Source organism: Denticeps clupeoides, chromosome 2, assembly GCF_900700375.1.
Source record: "Denticeps clupeoides chromosome 2, fDenClu1.1, whole genome shotgun sequence".
Taxonomy (NCBI): domain Eukaryota; kingdom Metazoa; phylum Chordata; class Actinopteri; order Clupeiformes; family Denticipitidae; genus Denticeps; species Denticeps clupeoides.
In genome coordinates, this window is record NC_041708.1 from 32,487,140 (window position 1) to 32,509,483 (window position 22,344).

At 43.3% G+C, this 22,344-nt stretch overlaps 1 protein-coding gene across 16 annotated transcripts in view; it reads right to left on the reverse strand.

Moving 5' to 3' along the window:
• Window positions 1–22,344, reverse strand: part of dip2ca (disco-interacting protein 2 homolog Ca) — a 92,338-nt gene that overhangs the window by 59,189 nt on the left and 10,805 nt on the right. The window contains exon 1 of one of the 16 annotated variants that reach the window (XM_028970275.1): window positions 1,771–1,891. The exons of the other annotated variants lie outside the window; for them this stretch is intronic. The gene's annotated coding sequence lies outside the window, so the exon portion shown is untranslated. Of the gene's footprint in view, window positions 1–1,770; window positions 1,892–22,344 lie in introns of those variants that run through there. 16 annotated transcript variants of the gene reach the window in all.

Genomic DNA, 22,344 nt, shown 5'->3' on the forward strand with positions numbered 1-22,344 from the left:
ACCGTCGCAACCAAACGAAAAGATTGCCATTGTCATACACAGCACACGGTGCACACAACGAAATGTATCCTCTGCTTTTAACCATCACCCTTGGTGAGCATTGGGCAGCCATGACAGATGCCTGGGGAACAGTGTGCTTTGCTCAGTGGCACCTCAGTGGCAGCTTGGCGGATCGGGATTCCATACCGGCAAACTTATTATTACGGGTTCCTTAACTGCTAGGCCACCACTGCCCCTAAATAAGTCCTTCCTGCTTTTTCCAAAACATCACCGCGCTCCTGCATTGTACTGAAGCTGTTTCCACATCTTTGTTGAACATCTCTCATTCAGGTGTCAATATAATAGTGCGGCGCACCGCTGCCGCTTGAGAAATAAAGGACGCCTACAGGCCACGGCATCCTGTCATTTGTCACAGTTATGGTGACATTTCTATAATCTCCACATTCCATTCACACTTCACTCACAGATGCCAGATTCTGAAATCCCAGAGGAAGTCTTTAAATATGTCCATGTTGTTATGATGAAATGTTCTACAGCTGTGATGTTCAGGCAAAACATTAGCTGCACAAGCACACATAATGACTGAATATATTTTAGTTGGGGGCGGATAATCAATATTAATACATTTTTCCCCATAAACTCAAAACATAATTTATGCGACAAGAGTCAATAATGAAAATTACAATTCCCACCCGATTATCATTACCACAACATTGCAGTCAACTGAATGTTATGCATCCTATAGATTAACAGAGCAGAAAGGTATAAAATAATCACAGTTTGCCAATGCCAAATCAAGTCTCAACTTTCTGGGATTTCAGAAATTAACTAGGTTTAGAGCTAGGTGATACGACAAAAATGTTATCTCCAAAAAGGCTGTAATTGCTGTCTAAGGTGTAAGAATTGAGCGAAGGCTGTGAATACATGTGATTTCTCAGTTTTTTTAGAATAAATTTGCCAAAACATTTTTTTACATTGTTATTATGGGGTGTTTTGTGTAGAATTCTGAGGAAAAAAATGAATTTATCCATTTTGGAATAAGGCTGTAACATAACAAAATGTGTACTTTCTGGATGCACTGTACAGTCCTAGGACTAGGACATCAGTGGAAGTGAAGTGACTGTCACTGTGAAGCACAGTACACGGTGACACAACAAAATGAGTCCTCTGCATTTAACCAATCACCCTTAGTGAGCAGTGGCAGCCATGACAGGGGCCCGGGGAGCAGCGAGCACCTTGGCGGTTCAGGACCCGAACCGGCAACCATTTCCTTACCCAATATGCCACCACTGCCACACTTTCTATCAATACACAATCAATACACTTTCGCTATTCAAGTTTACGTTGAACATTTAAACATGTGTGTGGGCCCATTTTTTTTTATATTTTATGCTATTGTGGGATTCTCTGCGATTCCCACACTTACATAGAAGAAACCAACAACTCAGAGTTGTTCAAATACTCTAACAAATACTAATGCTAATGTGCATATGCCTGCTATCTTGTGACATGTTCTCTCTGCACAAGGGCCACCAAGGCTATTTTTACAGTGGTTTCACGGCTAATTCGCACATAGCATGATAAGTTTCGGTGTCATGCCTACAAACAAAACTCTGCATGAGCTGACACATACAGGACAAAGAAAACACTGTATCCCCCAGCTAGGCGCAGTACATGCTATTCATCAGCCTGTCTCCTGAGCCTAACCTGCCATTCCCCCAGCAGCAGAAGAAAAGTAAGTGAGAGAGAGCAGCTGTGCGCGAGCAGTACCTCTGTTTTACGGCCACCTCTATTACAGCGCCTGTAAGTCACAGGCGCTGCCACGGGCCCTGTGGACGCCCAAGACTAATGGAGCCTATTAACAATGGAGACCCGGCACAGCTTACTTCCCCAACACCTCACAACGCCGTCCGCCATCGAGCTGAAGGAGACAAAGTAGACAGACGAAAAGCAGAAATAAACATATAGGTGGAGAAGACGGCTATAAAATTGATCAAATATTAAAAGAACAGGGCCACAAAGAGGCGTGGTACCTCGGCTCCGTTTTTGTGTTTGTGTATTTGGCATGCTCTCCCCAAATTGCAGTGGGTTTCCTCTGGGTTCTCCAGTTTCCTCCTACAGTTATGTACATTGGTGGACTGATGACTCTTATGGAATCAGATTTGTGCCAAATTCTTTCCTAATATCAAACAAAAATGAGGTGCTCATATTTTCAGTCTCACTGCTGTTTTCTTCAGGGACTCTGCCCCATTTTACATTTACGCTGCCTGAGGATTCCTGGCACAGTTCTCTCACGTGGGCGGGGTTTTCGCCTAATTGGCCAGCAGGTATTTAAGCGACAGCTCCATTTTTTCTGAACTAGTGATGGGAAGTTCGGCTCTTTTCAGAGATGTGACACGGCTCTTAATTTATTATCGGTAGCCTCATATTTTAGCCTTACTTGGCAAATATGAATGGTTTGTGTGTTGATAAACCATTTTTGCCAAGTAAGGCTAAAATATGAGACACTCTGAAGAGGACCATCACTACTCAGAACTCTATTACTGCGAGATGCGCGCGAACAGCAGTTACAGCCATTTGCTATCATATATGGAATAAGATTTGTGCACACGACCATCTGCATGATTAACCAATTGTAAGTATTGATCAAATACGATGATTATGATGTGATCCATATGTGATCACTAATAGCTGTTGCTGCTCTGCATGTTCTTGAAGCCCATGCATCTCGCAATTCTGAGGAACTGAGCTGTCACTCAAATACCTTCAGGCCAATGAGGCGAAGCCCCGCCCACATGAGAACGGTGCCAGAAGTCCAACCAAATCCTCAGGCAGCATAAACATAAAACAGGGAGGAGTTACTGAAAAGCCAGATGTATACTGAAAAACAAGAAGCAAAACTGAAAGCGACAATAAAAAAAGAGTGATATATAAGCAAAAAAAAAAAAAAAAACTCAATGTCTTATTGTGTTTGATTTTAGGAAAGTATTGTTTCAAATTTTTGGCACAAATCTGATTCCATAAATTCGCTGTAGAATGTGTGTGTGTGTGTGTGTGTGTGTGTGTGTGTGTGTGTGTGTGAGTGTGTGTGTCAGTGAGTGGCGCGTGCGCCCTGCAGCAGACTGGCGCCCCGCCCCGCCCTGCGCCGCGGGATGGGCTCCAGAAGCTGCGACCCAGATATGGCTAAAGCGGTTATGGATAGTGAGGGAGTGTGTGATTAAAGGAACAGTCTTGTCACTGTCATTAGATAGCCCAATACCAGCCAACAAACAGATTCTTCGATGCCATACGATTTAAAAAACATAAAATTGACCTGAACATTATGTCCAGATGCAACATAAATAATCTATTTTATAAAGAGAGAACTATTTCATTAATTTTTTATGATATTTACGGCCTTGTTTTTTTTTTTTTTAACTCGAACGAGGGACTTTTTTAGGATCCACAGAAACCCTGCTGTGCTCTCGCCCAAAACTAATGCCTTGTGCTGCAAGTAGGCGTGGTTTCGCGCAGGTTATTTTCTGTCATTTTCGCGAGGAGCGGATATCTCTGCAGTAGGCCGGTTTATACCATTTATACTGTGCCATTACCACAGGCCTGTAAGGCTGGCATTGGGGCTGACAGAGAATGGATGCAGTAGCCGGCTATTGTCTTGCGGGCTTCGGCATGATGATGACCAGTGAGTCGCTCCAGTGGTTCTTCTGCAGCCTCGGATCTGTACTAGGCTCATTTAGCTCCCAAGCCGAGTCCTGCCTGACACAGCCTCATTCATAATTGAGGCAGCAGAAAATTTCTGACCTGTTGGATTATTTAAGCGTGGCACATTTCTCCGCTCTGATCCCAAAATGTCACTCTTGTCTCTCCACGCGCTCCACAGGACTGACGTCGAGGCCGTCAGAGATGACCAAGGCCACCAATCCCAAAGCAAGTGTCAAACATAAACTCTGGCGGGAGGGTAAAGAATAGGGGCTAAAGGGACAAGTTCTGAGAATGGGGGGGCACACAATGTACACAGACGTCCATTGCCGTCCGAGTGTGTGATCATGTTGGGTTCTGTCAGGAAAGACTGTGTCTGTTTGTGTGTGTGTGTATGTGTGTGTGTGTGTGTGTGTCTGTGTGTGTGAGAGAGGGAAGGCAAAGACAGAGTATTTCCAGCATCCACTATAGCATCAATCTTTTAACAGCTTGTGCTACAGACACACTGGGGGTTGGTCTTGAAGGGCTGAAATATGGACTTTGCTGTTCCCTCCAGATACACTGTGGTGGGAAGAAACCAACTGCTTTATATCACAATGCAAGATTTCCAGGTGGCTCATGGGAAAAGACTTTCGTACAGCACGCAATCAGTACTGCAGAACTGAGAGCGGCAGAATCCAATAGCAAAACAGGAATTTCTTCTCTTCAGACCCAGTCTGCTTAATGGAGCGGCCGAGTTCTCCGATCGATCGTGCCCAGCGCCGCCACTCCACCGCCTCTCCACCCTCTCCTCTCCAGCACTGACATGGTGGTTCCATAGCAGACAGTACAGCACAAGTATGTGGGCTTCAAGGGGGAAAAAATTATCAGGGCAACAGTCACCATGGCAACAGACTGAGCACCTTATCCCAGCAGAGGTGTCAATGTGACAGCACCAGACCCACAGGTGCCCTCAAATGGGCTACCCACTCTGTTTTCTGGTATATAGACACAGTGTGCGTATCAAAATCACCATCCTCAAATTACCTTTTATTATCAGCAATATAAATATGAATAAAAAATGAAAACATCTGAATATTTCATTTCCTTTTGTGGTTATTAATGCTTTGAAAGTGAATGCATCTGCAAAGACGGGAGTATGTCTGTGTGTTATATATGGTATATCAGCCCGATCTGAAGACCACGCACTCTGACGCTTTATCTGTAGCATCAGGAGAAGATTTTAATAGATGGCAGTACGTCCTAAAGTCTTGCATTACGTTAAGTCGTAGAGATCAGGGGGCTTATTGTCAGCTTATATCCTTGCTTTTACAGCACAAATAAGCATCCTCAGGCAACGTCAGCAACAAGCCACACATGCCAAGCTGGGGGGGACTCTGAAGGAATCGTCACCATAAGTCTGATCAAATCTAATAACATTAACGAAGGTTTGCCCACTCCAAAACAGGCTAGGGATTATCGCATGTGAAAGCAGCTGCTTTTTTCCTCTGTTTAGGTGTTTATCGGCAATTTTAATACGAGTCGTCTAATTCTGCCATTGTCCATCTCCTGTAAATCAACAAGCACATCCTGGCCCGTGGGACGACAGGACGGATGGAGCAGCTGCTTCCAGGACTTTCATCTGTGTTAAAACTTCCTCAACCCCATGCTCCTTCCAGTCAGGATCAAGGAGGTCAGATGAGGAGTGAGTGATATGGAGAGGGCTGATGCATCGTGAGAATCAGGCTGAGACAAACCATGATCTTCTATTCCATTCTCTCATCGCATTGTCTCATTGTTTTTTCTTACTGTCTGCAGGGGTCTTTAATTAGTGACACGTGTATGAATTAGTGTGACGCATTGTTGGCATGCTCTTCTTCTCATGTTAACACTAACCTGTAAGGAAATGTCACAACAAATCAGCTGCTAAATTATTTTTCAATTTATCTATTGTTCTGGGAGTCAACAGGGGTTTGGTGTGTGTGTGTCTATGTGAGAAAATATTTAGAGGCCTGTTCTCAAAGCACTATAATAGATATTATACTTGGGGCTTCTTTGCTAGCATAAGGTAAAGTACATCCTCAGGGTTTATTAATAAATAAAAAAACAGCTATATGGTTGAATAGAACACTGACTACCCTTTTTGGACACAATCTTTCATGATGTTTTCATAAAATGGAGAGTCGGTAGATATGACTCACATACAATTCTGGACATACTTGAATAAGGTTACTATTGGTTCCACAATACTATACTTGACAAGCAATTTCTCCCAGAGTACTACACGCAAAACCGCCCAATCTGGCAACACTGAGCTCAAGATCCTGTCCTAATAATAAAATGGGCTGTCAGCAGATATTTTTATAATCATCTGGGGCCACGCCCACAACCAAAATAACATGCAGATTTCTCATCAGATAACTATTCAAATTGACATTCCAGAACACATAAAACACTCCACACCTTAACTAGTGCCTTGAAAATATATACGTCTTAGTGAATACATTACAAGTGCATTCTACTGGATTGATTATTTAAGGACTTTTATATTGGGAATGACAAGGACAGAATTATGAGGAGGAACGATTAGGGTGGGATCTTTAGTAGACAAATTCAGAGAGGCGAGATTGTGTTGGTTTGGACACAAACTGAGGAGAGACACTGAGTATGTTGGGAGAAGGATGCATAGGATAGAGCTACCAGGCAAGAGGAAAAGAGGAAAACCTAGTAGGAGGTTTATGGATGTGGCGAGAGAGGACATGCAGGTGGTTGGTGTGGAGGAGAAAGATTCAGGGGACAAGAGGTCATGGAGACGGCTTATCCGCTGTGGCGACCCCTAACAGGAGCAGCTCAGAAGAAGCTTGTTTCAGGTTGGCTGTAACTATAACCGCTGTTATATGGTTACGGATGAGTACAGATGAGTAACAATATGTTAGTTGTGATGTATTACGGGTATTTTGACCCCCAGACACAAAAGTAGCTGCACGGAGAAAACTCTCAACTTCACGCCTATGCCACAATTACGTGACTGTGAAGTTGAGGGAACCTTTTTTTACAGTGTGTGTATATTAAGGTCATGTGTGAGACTGATGCCCTGTTCTGTTTCTATAGATAATGAATGTGACTCCTGGTGTGACTTCTGTTCTTCAGCCTATGGCTGCCCATGGCTGTTCTCTGTTCGTTTGGTCCCAACGCGGAGGGATGAGGGATCACATGCAGGGGTATCAACACGAGCACGGCTGGAGAGCACCAGTCATCCCTGTCACCCCGCATCACATGAGTCCAGGCGCTAACAACAGAAGGCCTTTCTGCCGGCAGTGGCGTGGAGAGCGCGCTCTGGAAGAGATCCTTCATCACATGCTTCAGATACGCCTGCCCGAGCCGTCTCGTCTCAACTGTGTCAGAGCCGCCAAGAGGCTTCGTCTTTTCGCTGACAAGCGCACACACCCTGTTTCACACGCATGGGTTTGTGAACACACAAACGTACACAGTTTTTATATATATATATATATATATATATATACTAGCCTGTACACACACACACACACAATATTTGACAGTTTTCCTCCCTGTCAATTCCCGTCAAAGCTACCACACCACTCATTTCCAGAAAGCCTCTCTGCCCAGACACTCCTCTGGAGAAAAGCGTCCATGACTAAGCGGTCAAGTTCTGAGCGCCGACCCCTCGACCTCCCGCAGGCATCAGTGCTTAATGAGCACACGTCCTCAGGTGTGAGGAGGGCGAAGTCATCACGCCCACATACACCGCTCTTTCCAGCGCCGTTACCATAGCAATAAAGCACGGATTCTTCGGCTCTAAAAAAAGGCAACTGTATACACAAGCAAACTATGTCACAGCTTCCAGGCCGATGTGTCCCTGCCTGCTCCCACCCGACACCAGGCATCTCCACATACGCCGATGACCGGTGACTAGACAGAATTGTGTATTTCCTCAAATGGGCATATCTTTAGCCGGACCGCTGCTGAAAATGGCCAGCTGTCCCCGGGGAGCCAAACCTATTCTGCCGCTCTATAAACAACTTTCTTGGCGAAGCGGCAGCCTCTCGACGAGGAATGCAAGGAATATTAACATGTGCCGTTTTGCTATCTGCAGGCCGGCTGCCCTGGAGGGAAAAAAAAACCCGCCAGGGAGGAGTGTTTTGTGTTTTCCCATTAAGAATGGTCGGAGGGTTCCAACAACACGCACACTTCCTGAAGGGTAGGCTGAAGATGCGGCAGCCGTCTGGAATCAGTTCCGGTGAAAAAGCTTAATGATGCATTTTCAAGCGACGCCGTGCTAAATTGCAGGAGAAAGCAGACGGCGCTGGAACGTCAGATATGACAGGAAAGATGTCCCATCCTGTCCCAGCCCGGTTAAAAATCGGCAAAATTACCATCAACCACGCTACAGCAATTTGCCTGAAGCTGCTACATCTTTTGCCTAAAATTATAAGAGCTGTTACTTCAGCAAATGGTCCAGCACGTGTTCTTCAAAATAACACATTCTAATAATTAATAGAACCCCTAGTTCCAATTCTAAAATGTACATGGTGCGAGGTAGATGGTAAGTCCATTGGTTACACTGACTGTACATTGTCATCTGTGTCATAATAAAAAAAAAAGTGGGGCAGTGGTGGACGAGATGTTATGGAAGTGACCCCCGTAATCAGAAGGTAGCCGGTTCGAATCCCGAGCTGCCAAGGTGCCACTGAGCAAATCACTGTCCCCACACACTGCTCCCCGGGTGCCTGTCATGGCTGCCCACTGCTCACTAAGGGTGATGGTTAAAAGCAGAGCAGTGGCTTTTAGTTAGTTAGTTAGTTAGGCTTAACTTTAAAAAAATCTACTAGCAATTAAACATCTTCACTTTAAACCACAAAATATTCTAAAACCGTTACTTTTTTTACAAACCATCATACCTTAACAAGGTATAAAATATTGTAATCTTATTCTTTACACAGGTACGCATCTAAAGTGACAATTTTACATGATCCTCTACACAAAGCACATTTTGATTTCCTTTAAAGGTGCATCTGTTTAAATCAGCAGTCTGTATTTAGGTCAGAGCTATAAAAGACGGGCCGGCAAATGCATGTTTGCTTTGGAGACTCCCTACTGCCTCAACACATTCTGCACAATGGCGCCTACTGCGTGTGTGTACTGCCGCAATGTCACTATGACAATACAACATAAAAGCCGTGGTTGCATTCTGAGCATCTTTCAAAGGCCTGCTGTTCCACCTTTAAAACAAACAAAAACTCATGATCACAGAGAAGAAGGGCTGCTCCAAAACACAAGACCTCTCCAAAAGTTAGTTGCAACCTAGTCTTAAAACACAAACATTAAAATGCAATAAATGTTAAAGATGTAGTTGTTATATACGCTTCCTCACTATACATAACCTCTTAATCCAGCAGCCCACCGCAATAAACAACATTTACTAGAATGATAGAAAATAAGTTATATTCTTGCATTTATATTCTCGTTCTTTAGCCTTTATTCATGTTTTTCTTCATGAAAGTAGGTTAGTTGAGTATTTCAAAATATATGAAATGCACTACATCTAAGGGGATATATGTTATTGTTATTTATTCATCTTTTTGTAATATTGGGCCAAAATCTAATTGCTTCACACATATTACCTACAGAATGCTGCTTTACAAACAACATTTACAGGCTCCTGTAACACCATTCTAATGAAATTTCACTACACCTTCACAACATTTCACTTAACCCGGGTGCTGTATTTTATACTTATAATATGTTAAATCATAAAACAATACCAATGTTTTTTTGTTTTGCTTCAGCACCAGAAATAGCATTACATGCCCACTGGTTTGAAAAGCTTGAGGATCAATTCACACCTAGCAGGAATCCCTAAATTACGTCATAATAATAAAGAATATGGTGTAAATAAGGAACAATATAACCTTATTTTACACAGGTTTCTGAATTATCAGCATTAGCAGCAATTATTTGATGCTATGCAAACCACACACTCAGACATGCACCAACTTTCTCTGACACCACTCTTCTGGGTCTATATATTTGGCTTAATGTTTACAGCTCCAGGCTTTTTTCCAGGCCCGTCTGCAGTCACTGCATCCAACTGATGCTCCGCCACCGGCATTAAGCACAGAACAGCTGTTTACATTTTTCTTTCTCATCACAAAGCCCCGTCCCCCTTTTTTCACTGGCTGGAGCCCAACCTTTCGCTCATCAGAACAGAACGTAATCTTCCAGCGCAGCACACGCGATCAAACATGCAATGAAAGCCAAGAGGGAAGAGGCTGCCTGCAAACCACCACCCTCAGTCCACAGGGACGGACCATCTTCCACTCGCAAGAAAGTACAGCGCACGGGGAGGGAGTTGCCTAGCAACCAGCCTCCCAGAGAAAGAGGCAGCAGCAGCCATTTTTCATTTTCGGTTTCAGATTTGAAATCTAATATCCCTGATTGGTGGAGTAAAGAGAGAGAGAAACAGAGCGGGGGGTTGGGCGGTTGGGGGGGTTAGACTGCATCCGCAGAAATATGGCTATTAAATTAGCTGTGTTCTTTACAGAAATTAATTAGGTAAATTTAGCTTCTTTCCCCCTAAATTGCATTCATAAACACCGCAGCTGCGCTGTAATGAAACGGTCGTTAGTGGGATGAAGGAATGGAGAGTCATTCAGGCCGAGATGCCTTCACATGGTCAGCTCCAGACAGACACATTCCATTTTTAAATCAGTGCATCACCAAAGGCAGTCTATTTCATCCATACATATGGGGTCATATGGGGACTTTATTTTAGGCCATTTGGCCTGTGACATCCTGTTATTAGTAATGTACTGAAACATAATAAATGTGTAGACATAGTTATTATTATGTGGTCCTTAAACATTTGACTGCTTCATCACACTCTCACAGGGTGGGGGTAGGTGAATGCTACATGCACCTTAAAATTCACTGTGAAAGAAAAGTGAAGTGATTGTCATTGTCAAACAATGCAGCACAGCACACTGCACACACAACGAAATGTGTCCTCTGCTTCCAACCAATCACCCTTGGTGAGCAGTGGGCAGCCACGCAGGCGCCCGGGGAGCATTGTGTGCTCAGTCCTTATCCGCTAGGCCACCACTGCCCCAATCACAATCCCTTTCATTTTCAAATGTATGTATCTGGACTGTTGATATGTTGTGGTCTTTCTGGCTTCCTATCTTAGCATTCACTGATACATTTGACAGAGAATGATCCAAAACTCTCAAAAAGGGTTTGTTTGCTTTATTTGGACATGACATTTCTCACAATGGTTGAATTTCTCATACTAAAACAACAGGGTTATGATTACCTAATTGCTAAAATATGGAGACATTGTGTTGTTGGAAGGTTAATAACTATTTTGATTAATGAAGTCCACATGAGATCATAGTTACTGACAGAAGACGTATTTGTCAGGTAGACCTGAAGAAATAAAAACATTTTATTTCTTTATTTCTTCACATTTCCCACTTATCCCACCATTAATTCTGCAATTACATGGTACAGAGGGTGACTAGGGCTACTGGAGGGAGCAGATAAATGTTGAACAAAATCACCACATTCCTGCATAATAAACTGGAGGTTTTAACAAAATGCAAAGAGCAATGTGGCAATTGTTATAAATGATCAAGTGTGTATTAGGGTCTGCCAGTATTTCAGTGTATACAGTGGAATTTTCCAGATTTTCACATAAACGAATTCACATTCACAGGTTCTCACAGTAGAGGAAGACAATTTAATAAAACAGAAATATTAAACTGTGAGTCTATTGAGGAAATTTGGCAATATTACATATCTATGAGCAGCAAAAGCATATAAACCTCTCATCTGGTGTGACCCATAGCAATAACCAGACAATGGTTCCCTTGTAAACACCCCATCCTATGTACGCATCTTTGTTGATTTTTGCATAATTATGGGCACATATTCACCATCAGTCATTAGGAATTTAATATTAAACATATCTTAATCATTAGCAAATGTTCATGAGACTGTGAGTTACAGGCCACATTAAAGTGTTCATTTGAAATATATATTGACATTCCCCACTGGCATAGTTAGATAGTTGAAGGCTCCCATGACCCCCCTGGCTCACTTGGCTTTCCCACAGAAGCTCAAGCATCCCACTGGCCTTTACCACTCTGTCATCAAAAAAAACGATTATACAGATTGACAGCAGTACATTATAAAGATCCCAAACAATTCAATAGCGGTGTTGGGGGTCAGCGGGGAGGGGTCAGTAAGCATAAAGGCCAGAGAAGAGCCTCCAGAGGTCCTGTAGGTTCATCTCTCTCTGAATAACTCATGAACACATCAGTGTGAACCCACCATGATACCTCAACATCTTGGGACTACTGCAGCACAACAACCAGGGCTTGTCCTTTGTGTTGGGTACACACTGTTTCCAGTAGTGACACTGGGTTGGGAGCTACAAATCTCCAAAAATGCTAAATCAATATCATCCCCGCTCAGCTGCTTCTGTATGCAAACGATTTCCCCCCTGGGGTCAATAAAGAATCAATCACTTAAGCACAGACAGTGAACATGGACCACAATTCAGAATGTCTTTCTGTCTATCTATATTCAATTAAGCTAAAGTGGTCATTCTTAAATTGTCATTGTATAAGTATGAAGTAAAAATCAGTAGAAACACTGTGAGGATTAAAAATGTGAAAAGGTAAAGAAAAGTCACAAGCTCAGGCATGACCCAAATGTTCTGAGAAACTCAAGAGCAAATGGGACATGGATGTAAACAATAATAAACATCCTGAATGCATCATCTATGAGATATTCATGCCCGGTCGCCCTCTGGCCATCCATGGACTACAGAGAAATAATACCCCACACCGCCAGCCCCCCACGCCTCAGAAACGATCCACAGCCAATAAGAAGTGGAATGCTCCCCTGCAGAGAGCATAACCCCAGACACAAAGACGTCCTCTGTCATTAACTGCGTCAGATACAGCACAAGAGGTCTAGTCCTCCGGGCGCTTGGGTAGTAATTGGCACACAGCACAGTTTGTATCTCCAGAGTCGCATATTCTCTCTGTCACAGCTATACAGACTGGACAGATTTAGCCAATTACTGGCATAATATCAATATAAAATCTATAATTACCTATCATGTTTTACGGCCAAGATTCAGACTATAAAATAGAGTATGATAAAGAACTGTAATCTGATAAAATATGCTCCATTTTCATGATTTAGCATTTACACAAGGTGTAACGGTTTACGTAGCGTTCAAACTGAGTAGTGTGCAGTGACATATCACAGATTGAACCACATGGGCAGAAATATTCTGCGACAGACTGTTAAATTACCAGGAGAAAAGCTGCATCGATTGGTTAATTGGGATGTTAACATTAGCACAGGTTACATTGTTTAAGTGATAGTTTTTTGTCATTTGGATACAACACAGCACATGGTGCATACCACGAAATGTGTCCTCTGCATTTAACCAATCACCCTTAGTTAACAGTGGGCAGACACGAAAGGCATCTGGGGAGCCGTGTGTGGGAACAGTACCTTGCTTAAGGGGACCTCAGTGGCACCTTTGCCGTTCAAAATTTGAAACCACAACCCCTCAGTTACAAGTCTGCATCCTTACCACACTAGGCCATCACTGCCTCAAAATAAACATCCCATTACAGATGCTGAGAGATAGGCATACTCTTTTATTGATCTTTTTGAAGCACTGGATTATTCAAATGAGCCCAAATTTAAAAATGACAATGAGTCAAAAATCTATAGACATTCACTATGTGAACTTAACATCTAATTTTCACACATATGCAATCAAGAAGCTACATCTAGTGAAGCTCCCTTATATAAAATTAAATGCTGATGAGCCTTCATATTTTAGAGTAAAATCTGGATCCTGAGTACCAGCCCAGAACTCTCTAGCTACCCTCCAGCCAGCCCACTCCAGCTCGGACCTGGCCAACCAGCATAGAATTGGTCCAGGACCTTCAGACTTCTCCTCATTCCCTTATCTGAACTGCCCACTATCTGAACAATATTGATGCTTTTAGTAGTAAGCCTTCTTTCGGGAAAGCCACCTCTCCCAACTTTTCTTGGGCTTGCTCCTGGCCCAATCCCTCTCTTGACAATGTGAGAACTTAACGCAACCTCCCCGATACCATCTTCATCCATCCTGCCCCCCACCCCCCACATCAATCACCCTGAATAATTCATTTCTTACTGATGTGGGATTCAGCGATGAAGAATAATGTTGGTCTGTGGTTCCGTGGAATTTCCTCACCATCCACTTCCACTACCTCATCTAGGAAGTTGTATGCCCAAGCTCGTATCAGTAACCAACATTTACTCCTCACCTGTTCAGCAGTCTTAACTCTCCCCAGTGCATCTGCTATGCACTGGTTCTGTGTTCAAAAACAGCCTCAAGTCTAATCAGGGATTCAATCAGGGACCACAGCCTAGTCCTTTGTGTCTCGCCAACCTTTCCTCATTGTGGACTCGTTTGTGCATGCACCATCTGTACTGCATCAATCCCACCTTCGTTCCATCACAAGAGTCCACAGACAAACTCTAGACCACTCCTATCTAAGCACTCTACCACCCCCCTTACACTTGGCATGAATTTGAGTGGCTGTTGGTATTGGTCTGCCCACACTTCCGGCACTTGTACCTAATACTCATTGCCTGCTTACCGAGCTATCTGTCATTCTCACTTTGGCACAACAGTTCCTGAATTGGCATGACACATTCCCACATTGTTAAGGCTACTTCACGTGCCTCATTGGGGTTTAGCTCCTTTGGTCATGGACCTCAGCCTCCATCTAAGCCCCAATAGACTCAGGAATTCTCCAGGCCACCTGCCACTTCCACCTCTTCCTGGCCCAGCACAGCTTGTGCCATCTCCAAGCTGTCAACTGCATTAACAGATTGGGGTGTCAGCATGACCTCATTCAACTCTGCCCTGCGTGTAAGTTTACAAAGGTCATTGATTCAATCACCACCTGAGGATCCACCACCACCTCATGTTCTGTCAACTCTGTAATTGGGTGGGGGGTCTGCGTACATTGAGCCTGGATGTTAATTTTGAACCTGACTGCAAAGTAGAGGTCGAAGTCCACACTCCGTCAGAGTTCCTTGGTCAATGCCCTTCGGCCTAGGGATATTACTGATCCAAGTATGCCTATCCCATCTCCAGCCCTCAGCCCTGCAGGGATGATGCATTGCCATGCAGGTATGGGCCCATCGCCTAACCCACCTGCCGCCTGTTTGATATAACAGGACCCTACTTGAGAGGACCCTACTTGAGAGGAAAAGGGACGATTGTCTTGCCTGCCCTATTGGCCATGACCTGAGGCTTATGGTTGTGTTTTCCAGCAAGAACCACAAGGAGGTAGGGCTCACAATGGGCTCACAATCTTGGAAAGTGATGTGGAGGATAAAAAAAATAAACAAGATTAGCCTAATGTACACATAATACCCACTTTCCAAGGAATATGACCTCCCCATACCTATATTTTTCATAGTCTTTTTCAAAGCTTCAGATCAATCCAATAGGAGCCAGGCACTTAACCCGAAAAGATACTTAACCTGCAAATCCCCAGTGAACATCCTGCTTTAGAAGAGCACTAGATATGTAAAAATAAAAATGTTTAAGATATTCACAGAATAAAAAGCTTAAGCTGTGAATGGTTGGATAGGCCTCTCTAAAACTTCAGTGAACAAGGGAGAGTGTGCGTGTTCCACAGAGGATCCTACAAGTATTTCTTGCATTAAACAATACACATTTCTCTCTCACACACATACATCGACTTACAGAAGGGAAATGTAATACTGCAGGAATACAAGCTGCTCAGGAGTGCATGCACAGACACACACACACACACAGGGGCTGAAATAAGGGTGGGGCTGTTGTAACCGTATCCTCTGCCTGCTTTGTGTGGACCATTGAAAGAGCCTTTTAGTTCATACTTCACACAGGGACCAGTCTGAATCAGAGAAACTGTTTATGTGTGTGTTCCAAACTCTGGATATGTTTGTATGTTATTGGGGACTTTATATGTTATATAAAAATACAAAGAGATTTGCATTTGGTTACTGAGGTTAAGCATGAATGTTAAAAAGCAAATTAGTAAAAGTTCATAGTTATCAAGTTAGTATATTGTTAATAAAAATGTATGAGATAACAGAAATTTTCATTGAGTCATGCAACATTACACAAATAATTTAACTTTTTTTTGTGCAGTGGATACCTAGAGCCTGATATCATTATGTTACCAATGCAACACAACCAATTTTGCCTCAATTAACATAATTAACAGAATTGAAATCATTCTGCTGTTCAGTCCATTTTAGGTATGGTTTAGGTATGGGGTTACACAACATAATTACCTTCTGTCTGTGTGTGTTTCTGTGTGCATTTAAAATGTGTGTGTTCAGAAACACTTCATACTTAGTTAACCACTCAACAAGTGTTGCGCATGTGTAAAGCTAGCAATCAGATGCTAATCCCAAACCACTAACAGGAATCAGATGATGTGGTTGAGACCGAATCCCAAGTGGGGGCTGTTTGGGTGATGGAGGGGGGGCGGTGTTCTCACTTCAACACAGAGGACCCAGTGTCAATAGTGCCTAAGCCACTCTATTTGACAACAAGGGTCCACATTCGTCCACTGTAAGGGCTCCCACGAGGGAGATAGACTGACCGGCGAGTTAAATGTCAACCCAACCCAAGGTCGAGACACCACATTATTAAGTGGAATGCACTCCATTCTGCATATTCCGGGGGTTGTGGAACCCCGTTGTCACCTCAACCCACCCTAATCCATCTTTCAGCCCACAATCAACTCAAAGTCTCACCCATTTATTTCAACTTCTCTCCATTACATCCCATTTCCACCGCAGCTGCACATGAGGACTGAGGCGGACTGGTGGCTACTGGCCGTGATGGAGGATTAGAGCAGCTTAGACTCTTTTTTTAAGATTTGGGATTCTCTACCGGTTTGAAAAAAGGGGATTATTTAACAAAAAAACACCCCATTTGTATGACTTTTACGGAAAAAAACAGGGTTTTTATTTAAAAAAACTTCCACCAACCAATGAGAGACCAGACAACCCAGTTCACCGAAAATCAGGTTTACCACAACAGGCTTGGTGAAGCTTCCTGGGCCATAAGGTCAGGCTTCCAGAGTTTCCTTCTCCTGCAGAGAGTTGCACACAGACTGCCCAGAAATAAATCAGACTTGGTAGTGCCAGGTGTAAAATGCCAACGTCTGTCTGAGCAAGTTTGCCAAGGAACCCTTCAAAGGCATCAAACAAACCCTCTGAACTCAGGGGGATGGGCATGGAAACACTCAACTGTATTCCACTCCTCTGTTTTCCTATAAGGCCTCAATATTTTAGTCTTGACAGCCTGCATTTAAGATACAACTATAATTTATCTCTTGTTCAGCTTGGCCGTGTAGCCTGGAAAAAAAGTAGAACAAGTGAGTTGCTTTGCATGTGGATGACAGCAAGTCTATATCTGAAATCGGCGTTTCGTAGCGTTCAGAGAGTGACTGGTGTATCGCTCGCTTGGCCGGACCTTATCTCTCAGGCTGCGGTGCAATGGGCCCGTTCCCCATGCAGTGTTTACACCATCGATAAGCCTGTGATGAAAAGAGCTGCTTTGTAACAGCGACACTGAACTGAACACCTTAATTACACAATGATCCGTGACGCCGCACCTTAAACAACATCGCCTGTATGAATATATTAAAATACTTTTTTGTTCTGGAACAGTTCTGTAATGATTCTGTAACAAAACTACATTGCAAATTGTCCAACAATTTAAATTGCTGATGTGTTTGGTTGCGGGATGAGGTTACGTTTCAGACATCACATTTATGTGATAAGAGATATTACGTGTGGCAGATTTAAGGTGACATGAGCAACCACCCACGGTAGCATGAAGAGCTCTCAAAATACAGAATTTTGTTATATTTGAGAAAGCATAACTTTCATACAAACTAAACTGTAGATTTCAATTATTATTACGCCTCCTTTAAATATTTATATACATTTATTTTTACATATATTAAGAAGTTATTGTTTTTGTCATTGCGATACACAGCATGGCACAGCACACGGTGACACAACAAAATGTGTCCTCTGCATTTAACCAATCATCTTAGGCGCCCGGGGAGCAGTGTGTGGGGACGGTACCTTGCTCAAGGGGACCTCAGTGGTACCTTGGCAGTTCAGAATTGCCCACCACTTCCCCAGAATAATAAAAGTTACACATCGTTGGCAGTAGAGGTGGACAATAGCATATGATTCACGATAATAAAAAAAAATATTTCAAAACAATTATTCTCTGACTGTACATCCTCCTGGACACCTGTTCACTATGGTGTCCCCCATTGCTCTATATGTGGCTATTTTCTTTATACACACACCCACTAGGAACCATTTTAAGAAAATATGACATTTCATTCCATTTTAATGCCAATGATATTCAAATCCACCTGCCCCTAAAACAGAAATATACCAACTTTTTTAAACAGTTACTTGACTGCCTGGATGATATCAAAGAATGGATGGCTTTGAACTTTTTACATTTTGATGAAAGCAAAACAGAGGTTTTACTTTTTAAGCCCAATGCCACCAATAATTGCCCAAAATTGGACCTCGGTTCCCTAGAATCCTACGTTAAGTCCTCAGTATGGTACCTGTGTGTAATTAGGGATGGTGATTTTAAAAGCGACAACTTAATAAGTTCCAAAGTCAACTTTTATCTGAAGTTAAGCCTTTTTTACATTTTGGTCTCCCACAGTCACTGTTACCACAGCTTCAGCTGGTCCAAAATGCTGCAGCGTGCTTGCTGATGGGTTTTAAAAATGAACCACACATTACACCAGTTCTTGCGTCACTGCACTGGTTACCAGTTCATTTTAGAATTTAGTTAAAACTTTTATTGGTGGTTTTTAAGCCCCTAAATCGGCAGGCCCCACCCTACATAACAGATCTTGTTCATTTTCAGCCAACTCCTAGATCCTTGAGATCAAACGGCAACGCCCTCCTCCACATCCCCCAATCTTGCCTTAAGCAGAAGGGTGACAGAGCCTTCACAATTGCTGCGCCCCGCCTGTGGAACCAGCTACCACTTGACATTAAATTTGTCCCTACAACCTCTGCTTTTAAATCCAGGCTTAAAACTTATCTTTTCTCTTTAGCTTTCACAGACTTTTAAAGTTTTACTCTCCATGTATTTTTATATTGCTCACTCCAGCCCTCCCAAATTTATAGAGGCTATTATGTATTTAAAGCTATTATGTATTTTCATGCTATTTTCTTCAGCCTCCCCAATTTTTATTTTATTTGTTGGTAGTAGCCTAGTGGGTAACACACTCACCTCAATCCCACTTACTACCATTGTGTCCCTGAGCAAGACACTTAACCCTAAGTTGCTCCAGGGGGGACAAACTACTGATTGTAAGTTGCTCTGGATAAGGGCGTCTGATAAATGTTGGAAGTGTAAATGTTTTATTTATTTATTTGTTTGGTTTTATTTGTTAGCTTTTACTGTCCATGTATTTTACTTTGTACTTCTTGTGTATATCTGTATGTCCTTTTATGCCTGTAAAGCACTTTGGTGCAGTGGAACTGCTGTTAAAGTGCTCTAGAAATAAAGTTGACTTGACTTGACTATTCTTAATTCTTATCACAGGATGACTAATATGTTCTCACATTATAATCATCTCTCTCTCCAAATAGGCTAAATATTTTTATGTAATTTTCTGTGCCATATGTCATATCTTTTCTTCCACAAGTCTGAGTTTCTTATGAGTATATCTTACCAGCAGTGGAATTTACTGTGATTCAAGGGGGCACCACCTAAAATCTTGCCTAGGACTCCAACTTTGTTAGGGCCAACCCTAAATAATAAAATAATAAGATAAAACCATTTCATAATTAAAACGAGGTTATCTAAAAGAAAATTTTGCTTTTGCCTGTTCTACTATGTGCTTGTACTAAAAAATACACTTTGACTAAAATTAGACAAAAATGTCATCAGTTTTCGTTGACTAAAACTAGACTAAAATAGTCATGGGAAATTCCAACTAAAATATGACTAAAATGCTCAAGAGTTTTAAACAACTGAAACTTGACTAGACAAAAATAAGTATGGATGTAATGAAGACTAACAATAACTAAAATGACAGCTTGATGCAATGACTAGACTAAAACTAAAAGTAAAACTGGTTGCTAAAAACAACTATAGTGCAAAGTTATTACAGTTATTAAAGTTGTGCTGGTAAAGGCAAACATGGCTGGAAGTGTTAAAGAATGAACTTCTAACAAAGCTGCTAATTCAGTGGTGTTGGATACAAGCGAAGTGTCAGGACTCAAACTTTGAAGTCTCCGGCCCTGTATTAGACCGTAGTTCACCCGCTGTGTCCACTTTGTCACTGTCCCAATATTGAATGTATCCCCTGTCTACGTCGGTGTGTATTCTGCAGTGTATTGTCCTTCCACCGTGTTGTTTTAGTAAACCCTGTCTTGTGAAGTTGAGTGTATGCTTCGTCTATCACTGCCATGTTGCGTCATTACAGAATCACCGGGCCAGTTCTGGATGCAGCCGACTTTCCTCCCATGCCAACGTCTCACCTGGACCTCATGTGATTATGTTCCCCTTTCCCCGACCATGGACTGGTCCCTAGTTTTAATTAGCAGCAGGGCCCCATCAATGACTCTCAGTTTCATCAGTGTTTTTGTAATGACCTGCTATACTGTTCCTGGGCTGGCTTGTGCATTCTCCAGGTGAGTGGAATCTGTGTGGCGAGACCTTGACAGTCCACGAGGGCCTGTCGAGGGGGCCTGTTATGGCCCACGAGGATTTGATGCATAGTCAGAGACGCCTGTTGCGTGGTCCCAGTGCTCCTGGCGTGGCCCGAGCAGACAAGATTGGCAGAGTGATCAGCACAGAGCCCAGTATTCCACAGGTGGATGTTGGAAGAGATTGTACTGTCAGGACTCAAACTTTGGGACGTGCTCCGGTCCCATATTCTAGTCAGTTGTAAAGTGAAAGTGAAGTGATTGTCAGTTTGATGCACAGCAAGCACCAAACATGGTGCACACAACAAAATGTGTCCTCTGCATTTAATCACTCTTAGTGATCAGTGGGCAGCTAGCAAAAATTCAACTTGCACGAGCGGGTTCCTGGCAATACTTCTACTAGCGCGAGAGGGCGGGAGACAGATCCACTTGTGCAAATAGGAACTGCCATGACATGACAAATGTTTAGTCAAATTTTCCGTGTCTCAAAAAGAGGACGTGTCCAAGGAGAAGAGGACATCTGGTCACCCTACATGAGGACACTAATATATTTCGTGATTTCGATATTTATATAGTGTTGGAATATTATTTTTAGGCCACATCGCCAAGCTGGCAGGATAAAAAATATAATATAATATAATAAAAATGGATCTGAGAGGGGGCCAGAAAATGCACAGATCCTTATACAGGTATTATCATTAAAAAAAGACCATCTCAAAAGCAGGGAGCCACAAATTTTGGGGTCATTGCTTCTCTGACACAGGACCCTGTGCAGAAAACCCATGACTCAACGCAGCACAGACTCACTGAAGGCATCGCAGCGGGACTCCTGAGGGGCTCAGGGCAGAACGCGCTCTCATGGGACAAAGTGCAGTGCGCGCTTTCATCACAGCGCCTCTGCACGCTGGCGAGCGCATGCTGCAGGGTCGCCGGCCCATGAATAGAGCGCATTGTCATCGGCGGCCCATAATGTTTCCACAGTCCCAGAGAGAGAGAAGGAAGGACAGATTGAGAGAGCGCAAGAAAGAGGGGGGGGGTTGGGGGCTGCCAACCGCCTCGGACGAATAATTACCCCCCCCCCACCCCCACACACACACCCCCTTTCCATCTACCACGTCTGTAATCCCTGTTTGTTTTTAACTCTCCATCCCTCTCTTATTGACACTTCCTCCTTTTATCTCTGCTGCTCTCCCGTTATCCGTCCATCTCCTTCTTCGTTTGAAAGGTTCCCTGATCAGGCGTGATATTGCTCAGGGTGGGAGAAAAATGACGTCCCCCCGGGTTGTTGGGGGGGTTTGGGGGGGTTTTGGGGGGGCGGGCGCGATGCCGATTTGGATAACACCCCCAACGACAGCCTGCCGGCATCTGTTGCCGAAAATCAGGCGGGAAGCGAATTCCTTCCACCGTGGCGGCCCATTCCTCCTCTCTGTCTCTCATTTTCCCTTTCTCCATCCCTCCTTTTTCTCCCGCTTTCTGCTCTTCCAGAGACACCGAGCAAAACGCCGCCGAACAAAACGCAAAACTCCGTGACCGCTAACCTTCAAACGCCACATGCTGCAGGGTCCAAAAACACAAAAACACATTCTTTCCCATACAGGGAATGTGAAATTGGAAACAGAGCAGGAGCTGAACCTTACACCCCCCTCCCCAACCCACCCACCCCGTCGTTCTTCGTCTTCGTTTGTGTGAAAAGATCCTAACTGATGTTTTTTTCCACCGCAGCTGTTTGGTTAAAAGCGCATATAGCTTTATCAAACAGACAGATCTGTCAGCGATCTACCGCCTGACCTTGGACGGAGGTCGCATACTTGGCCAACGGCCGGTCCTCATCAGCGGGCTTGTGGGTAACCAGTG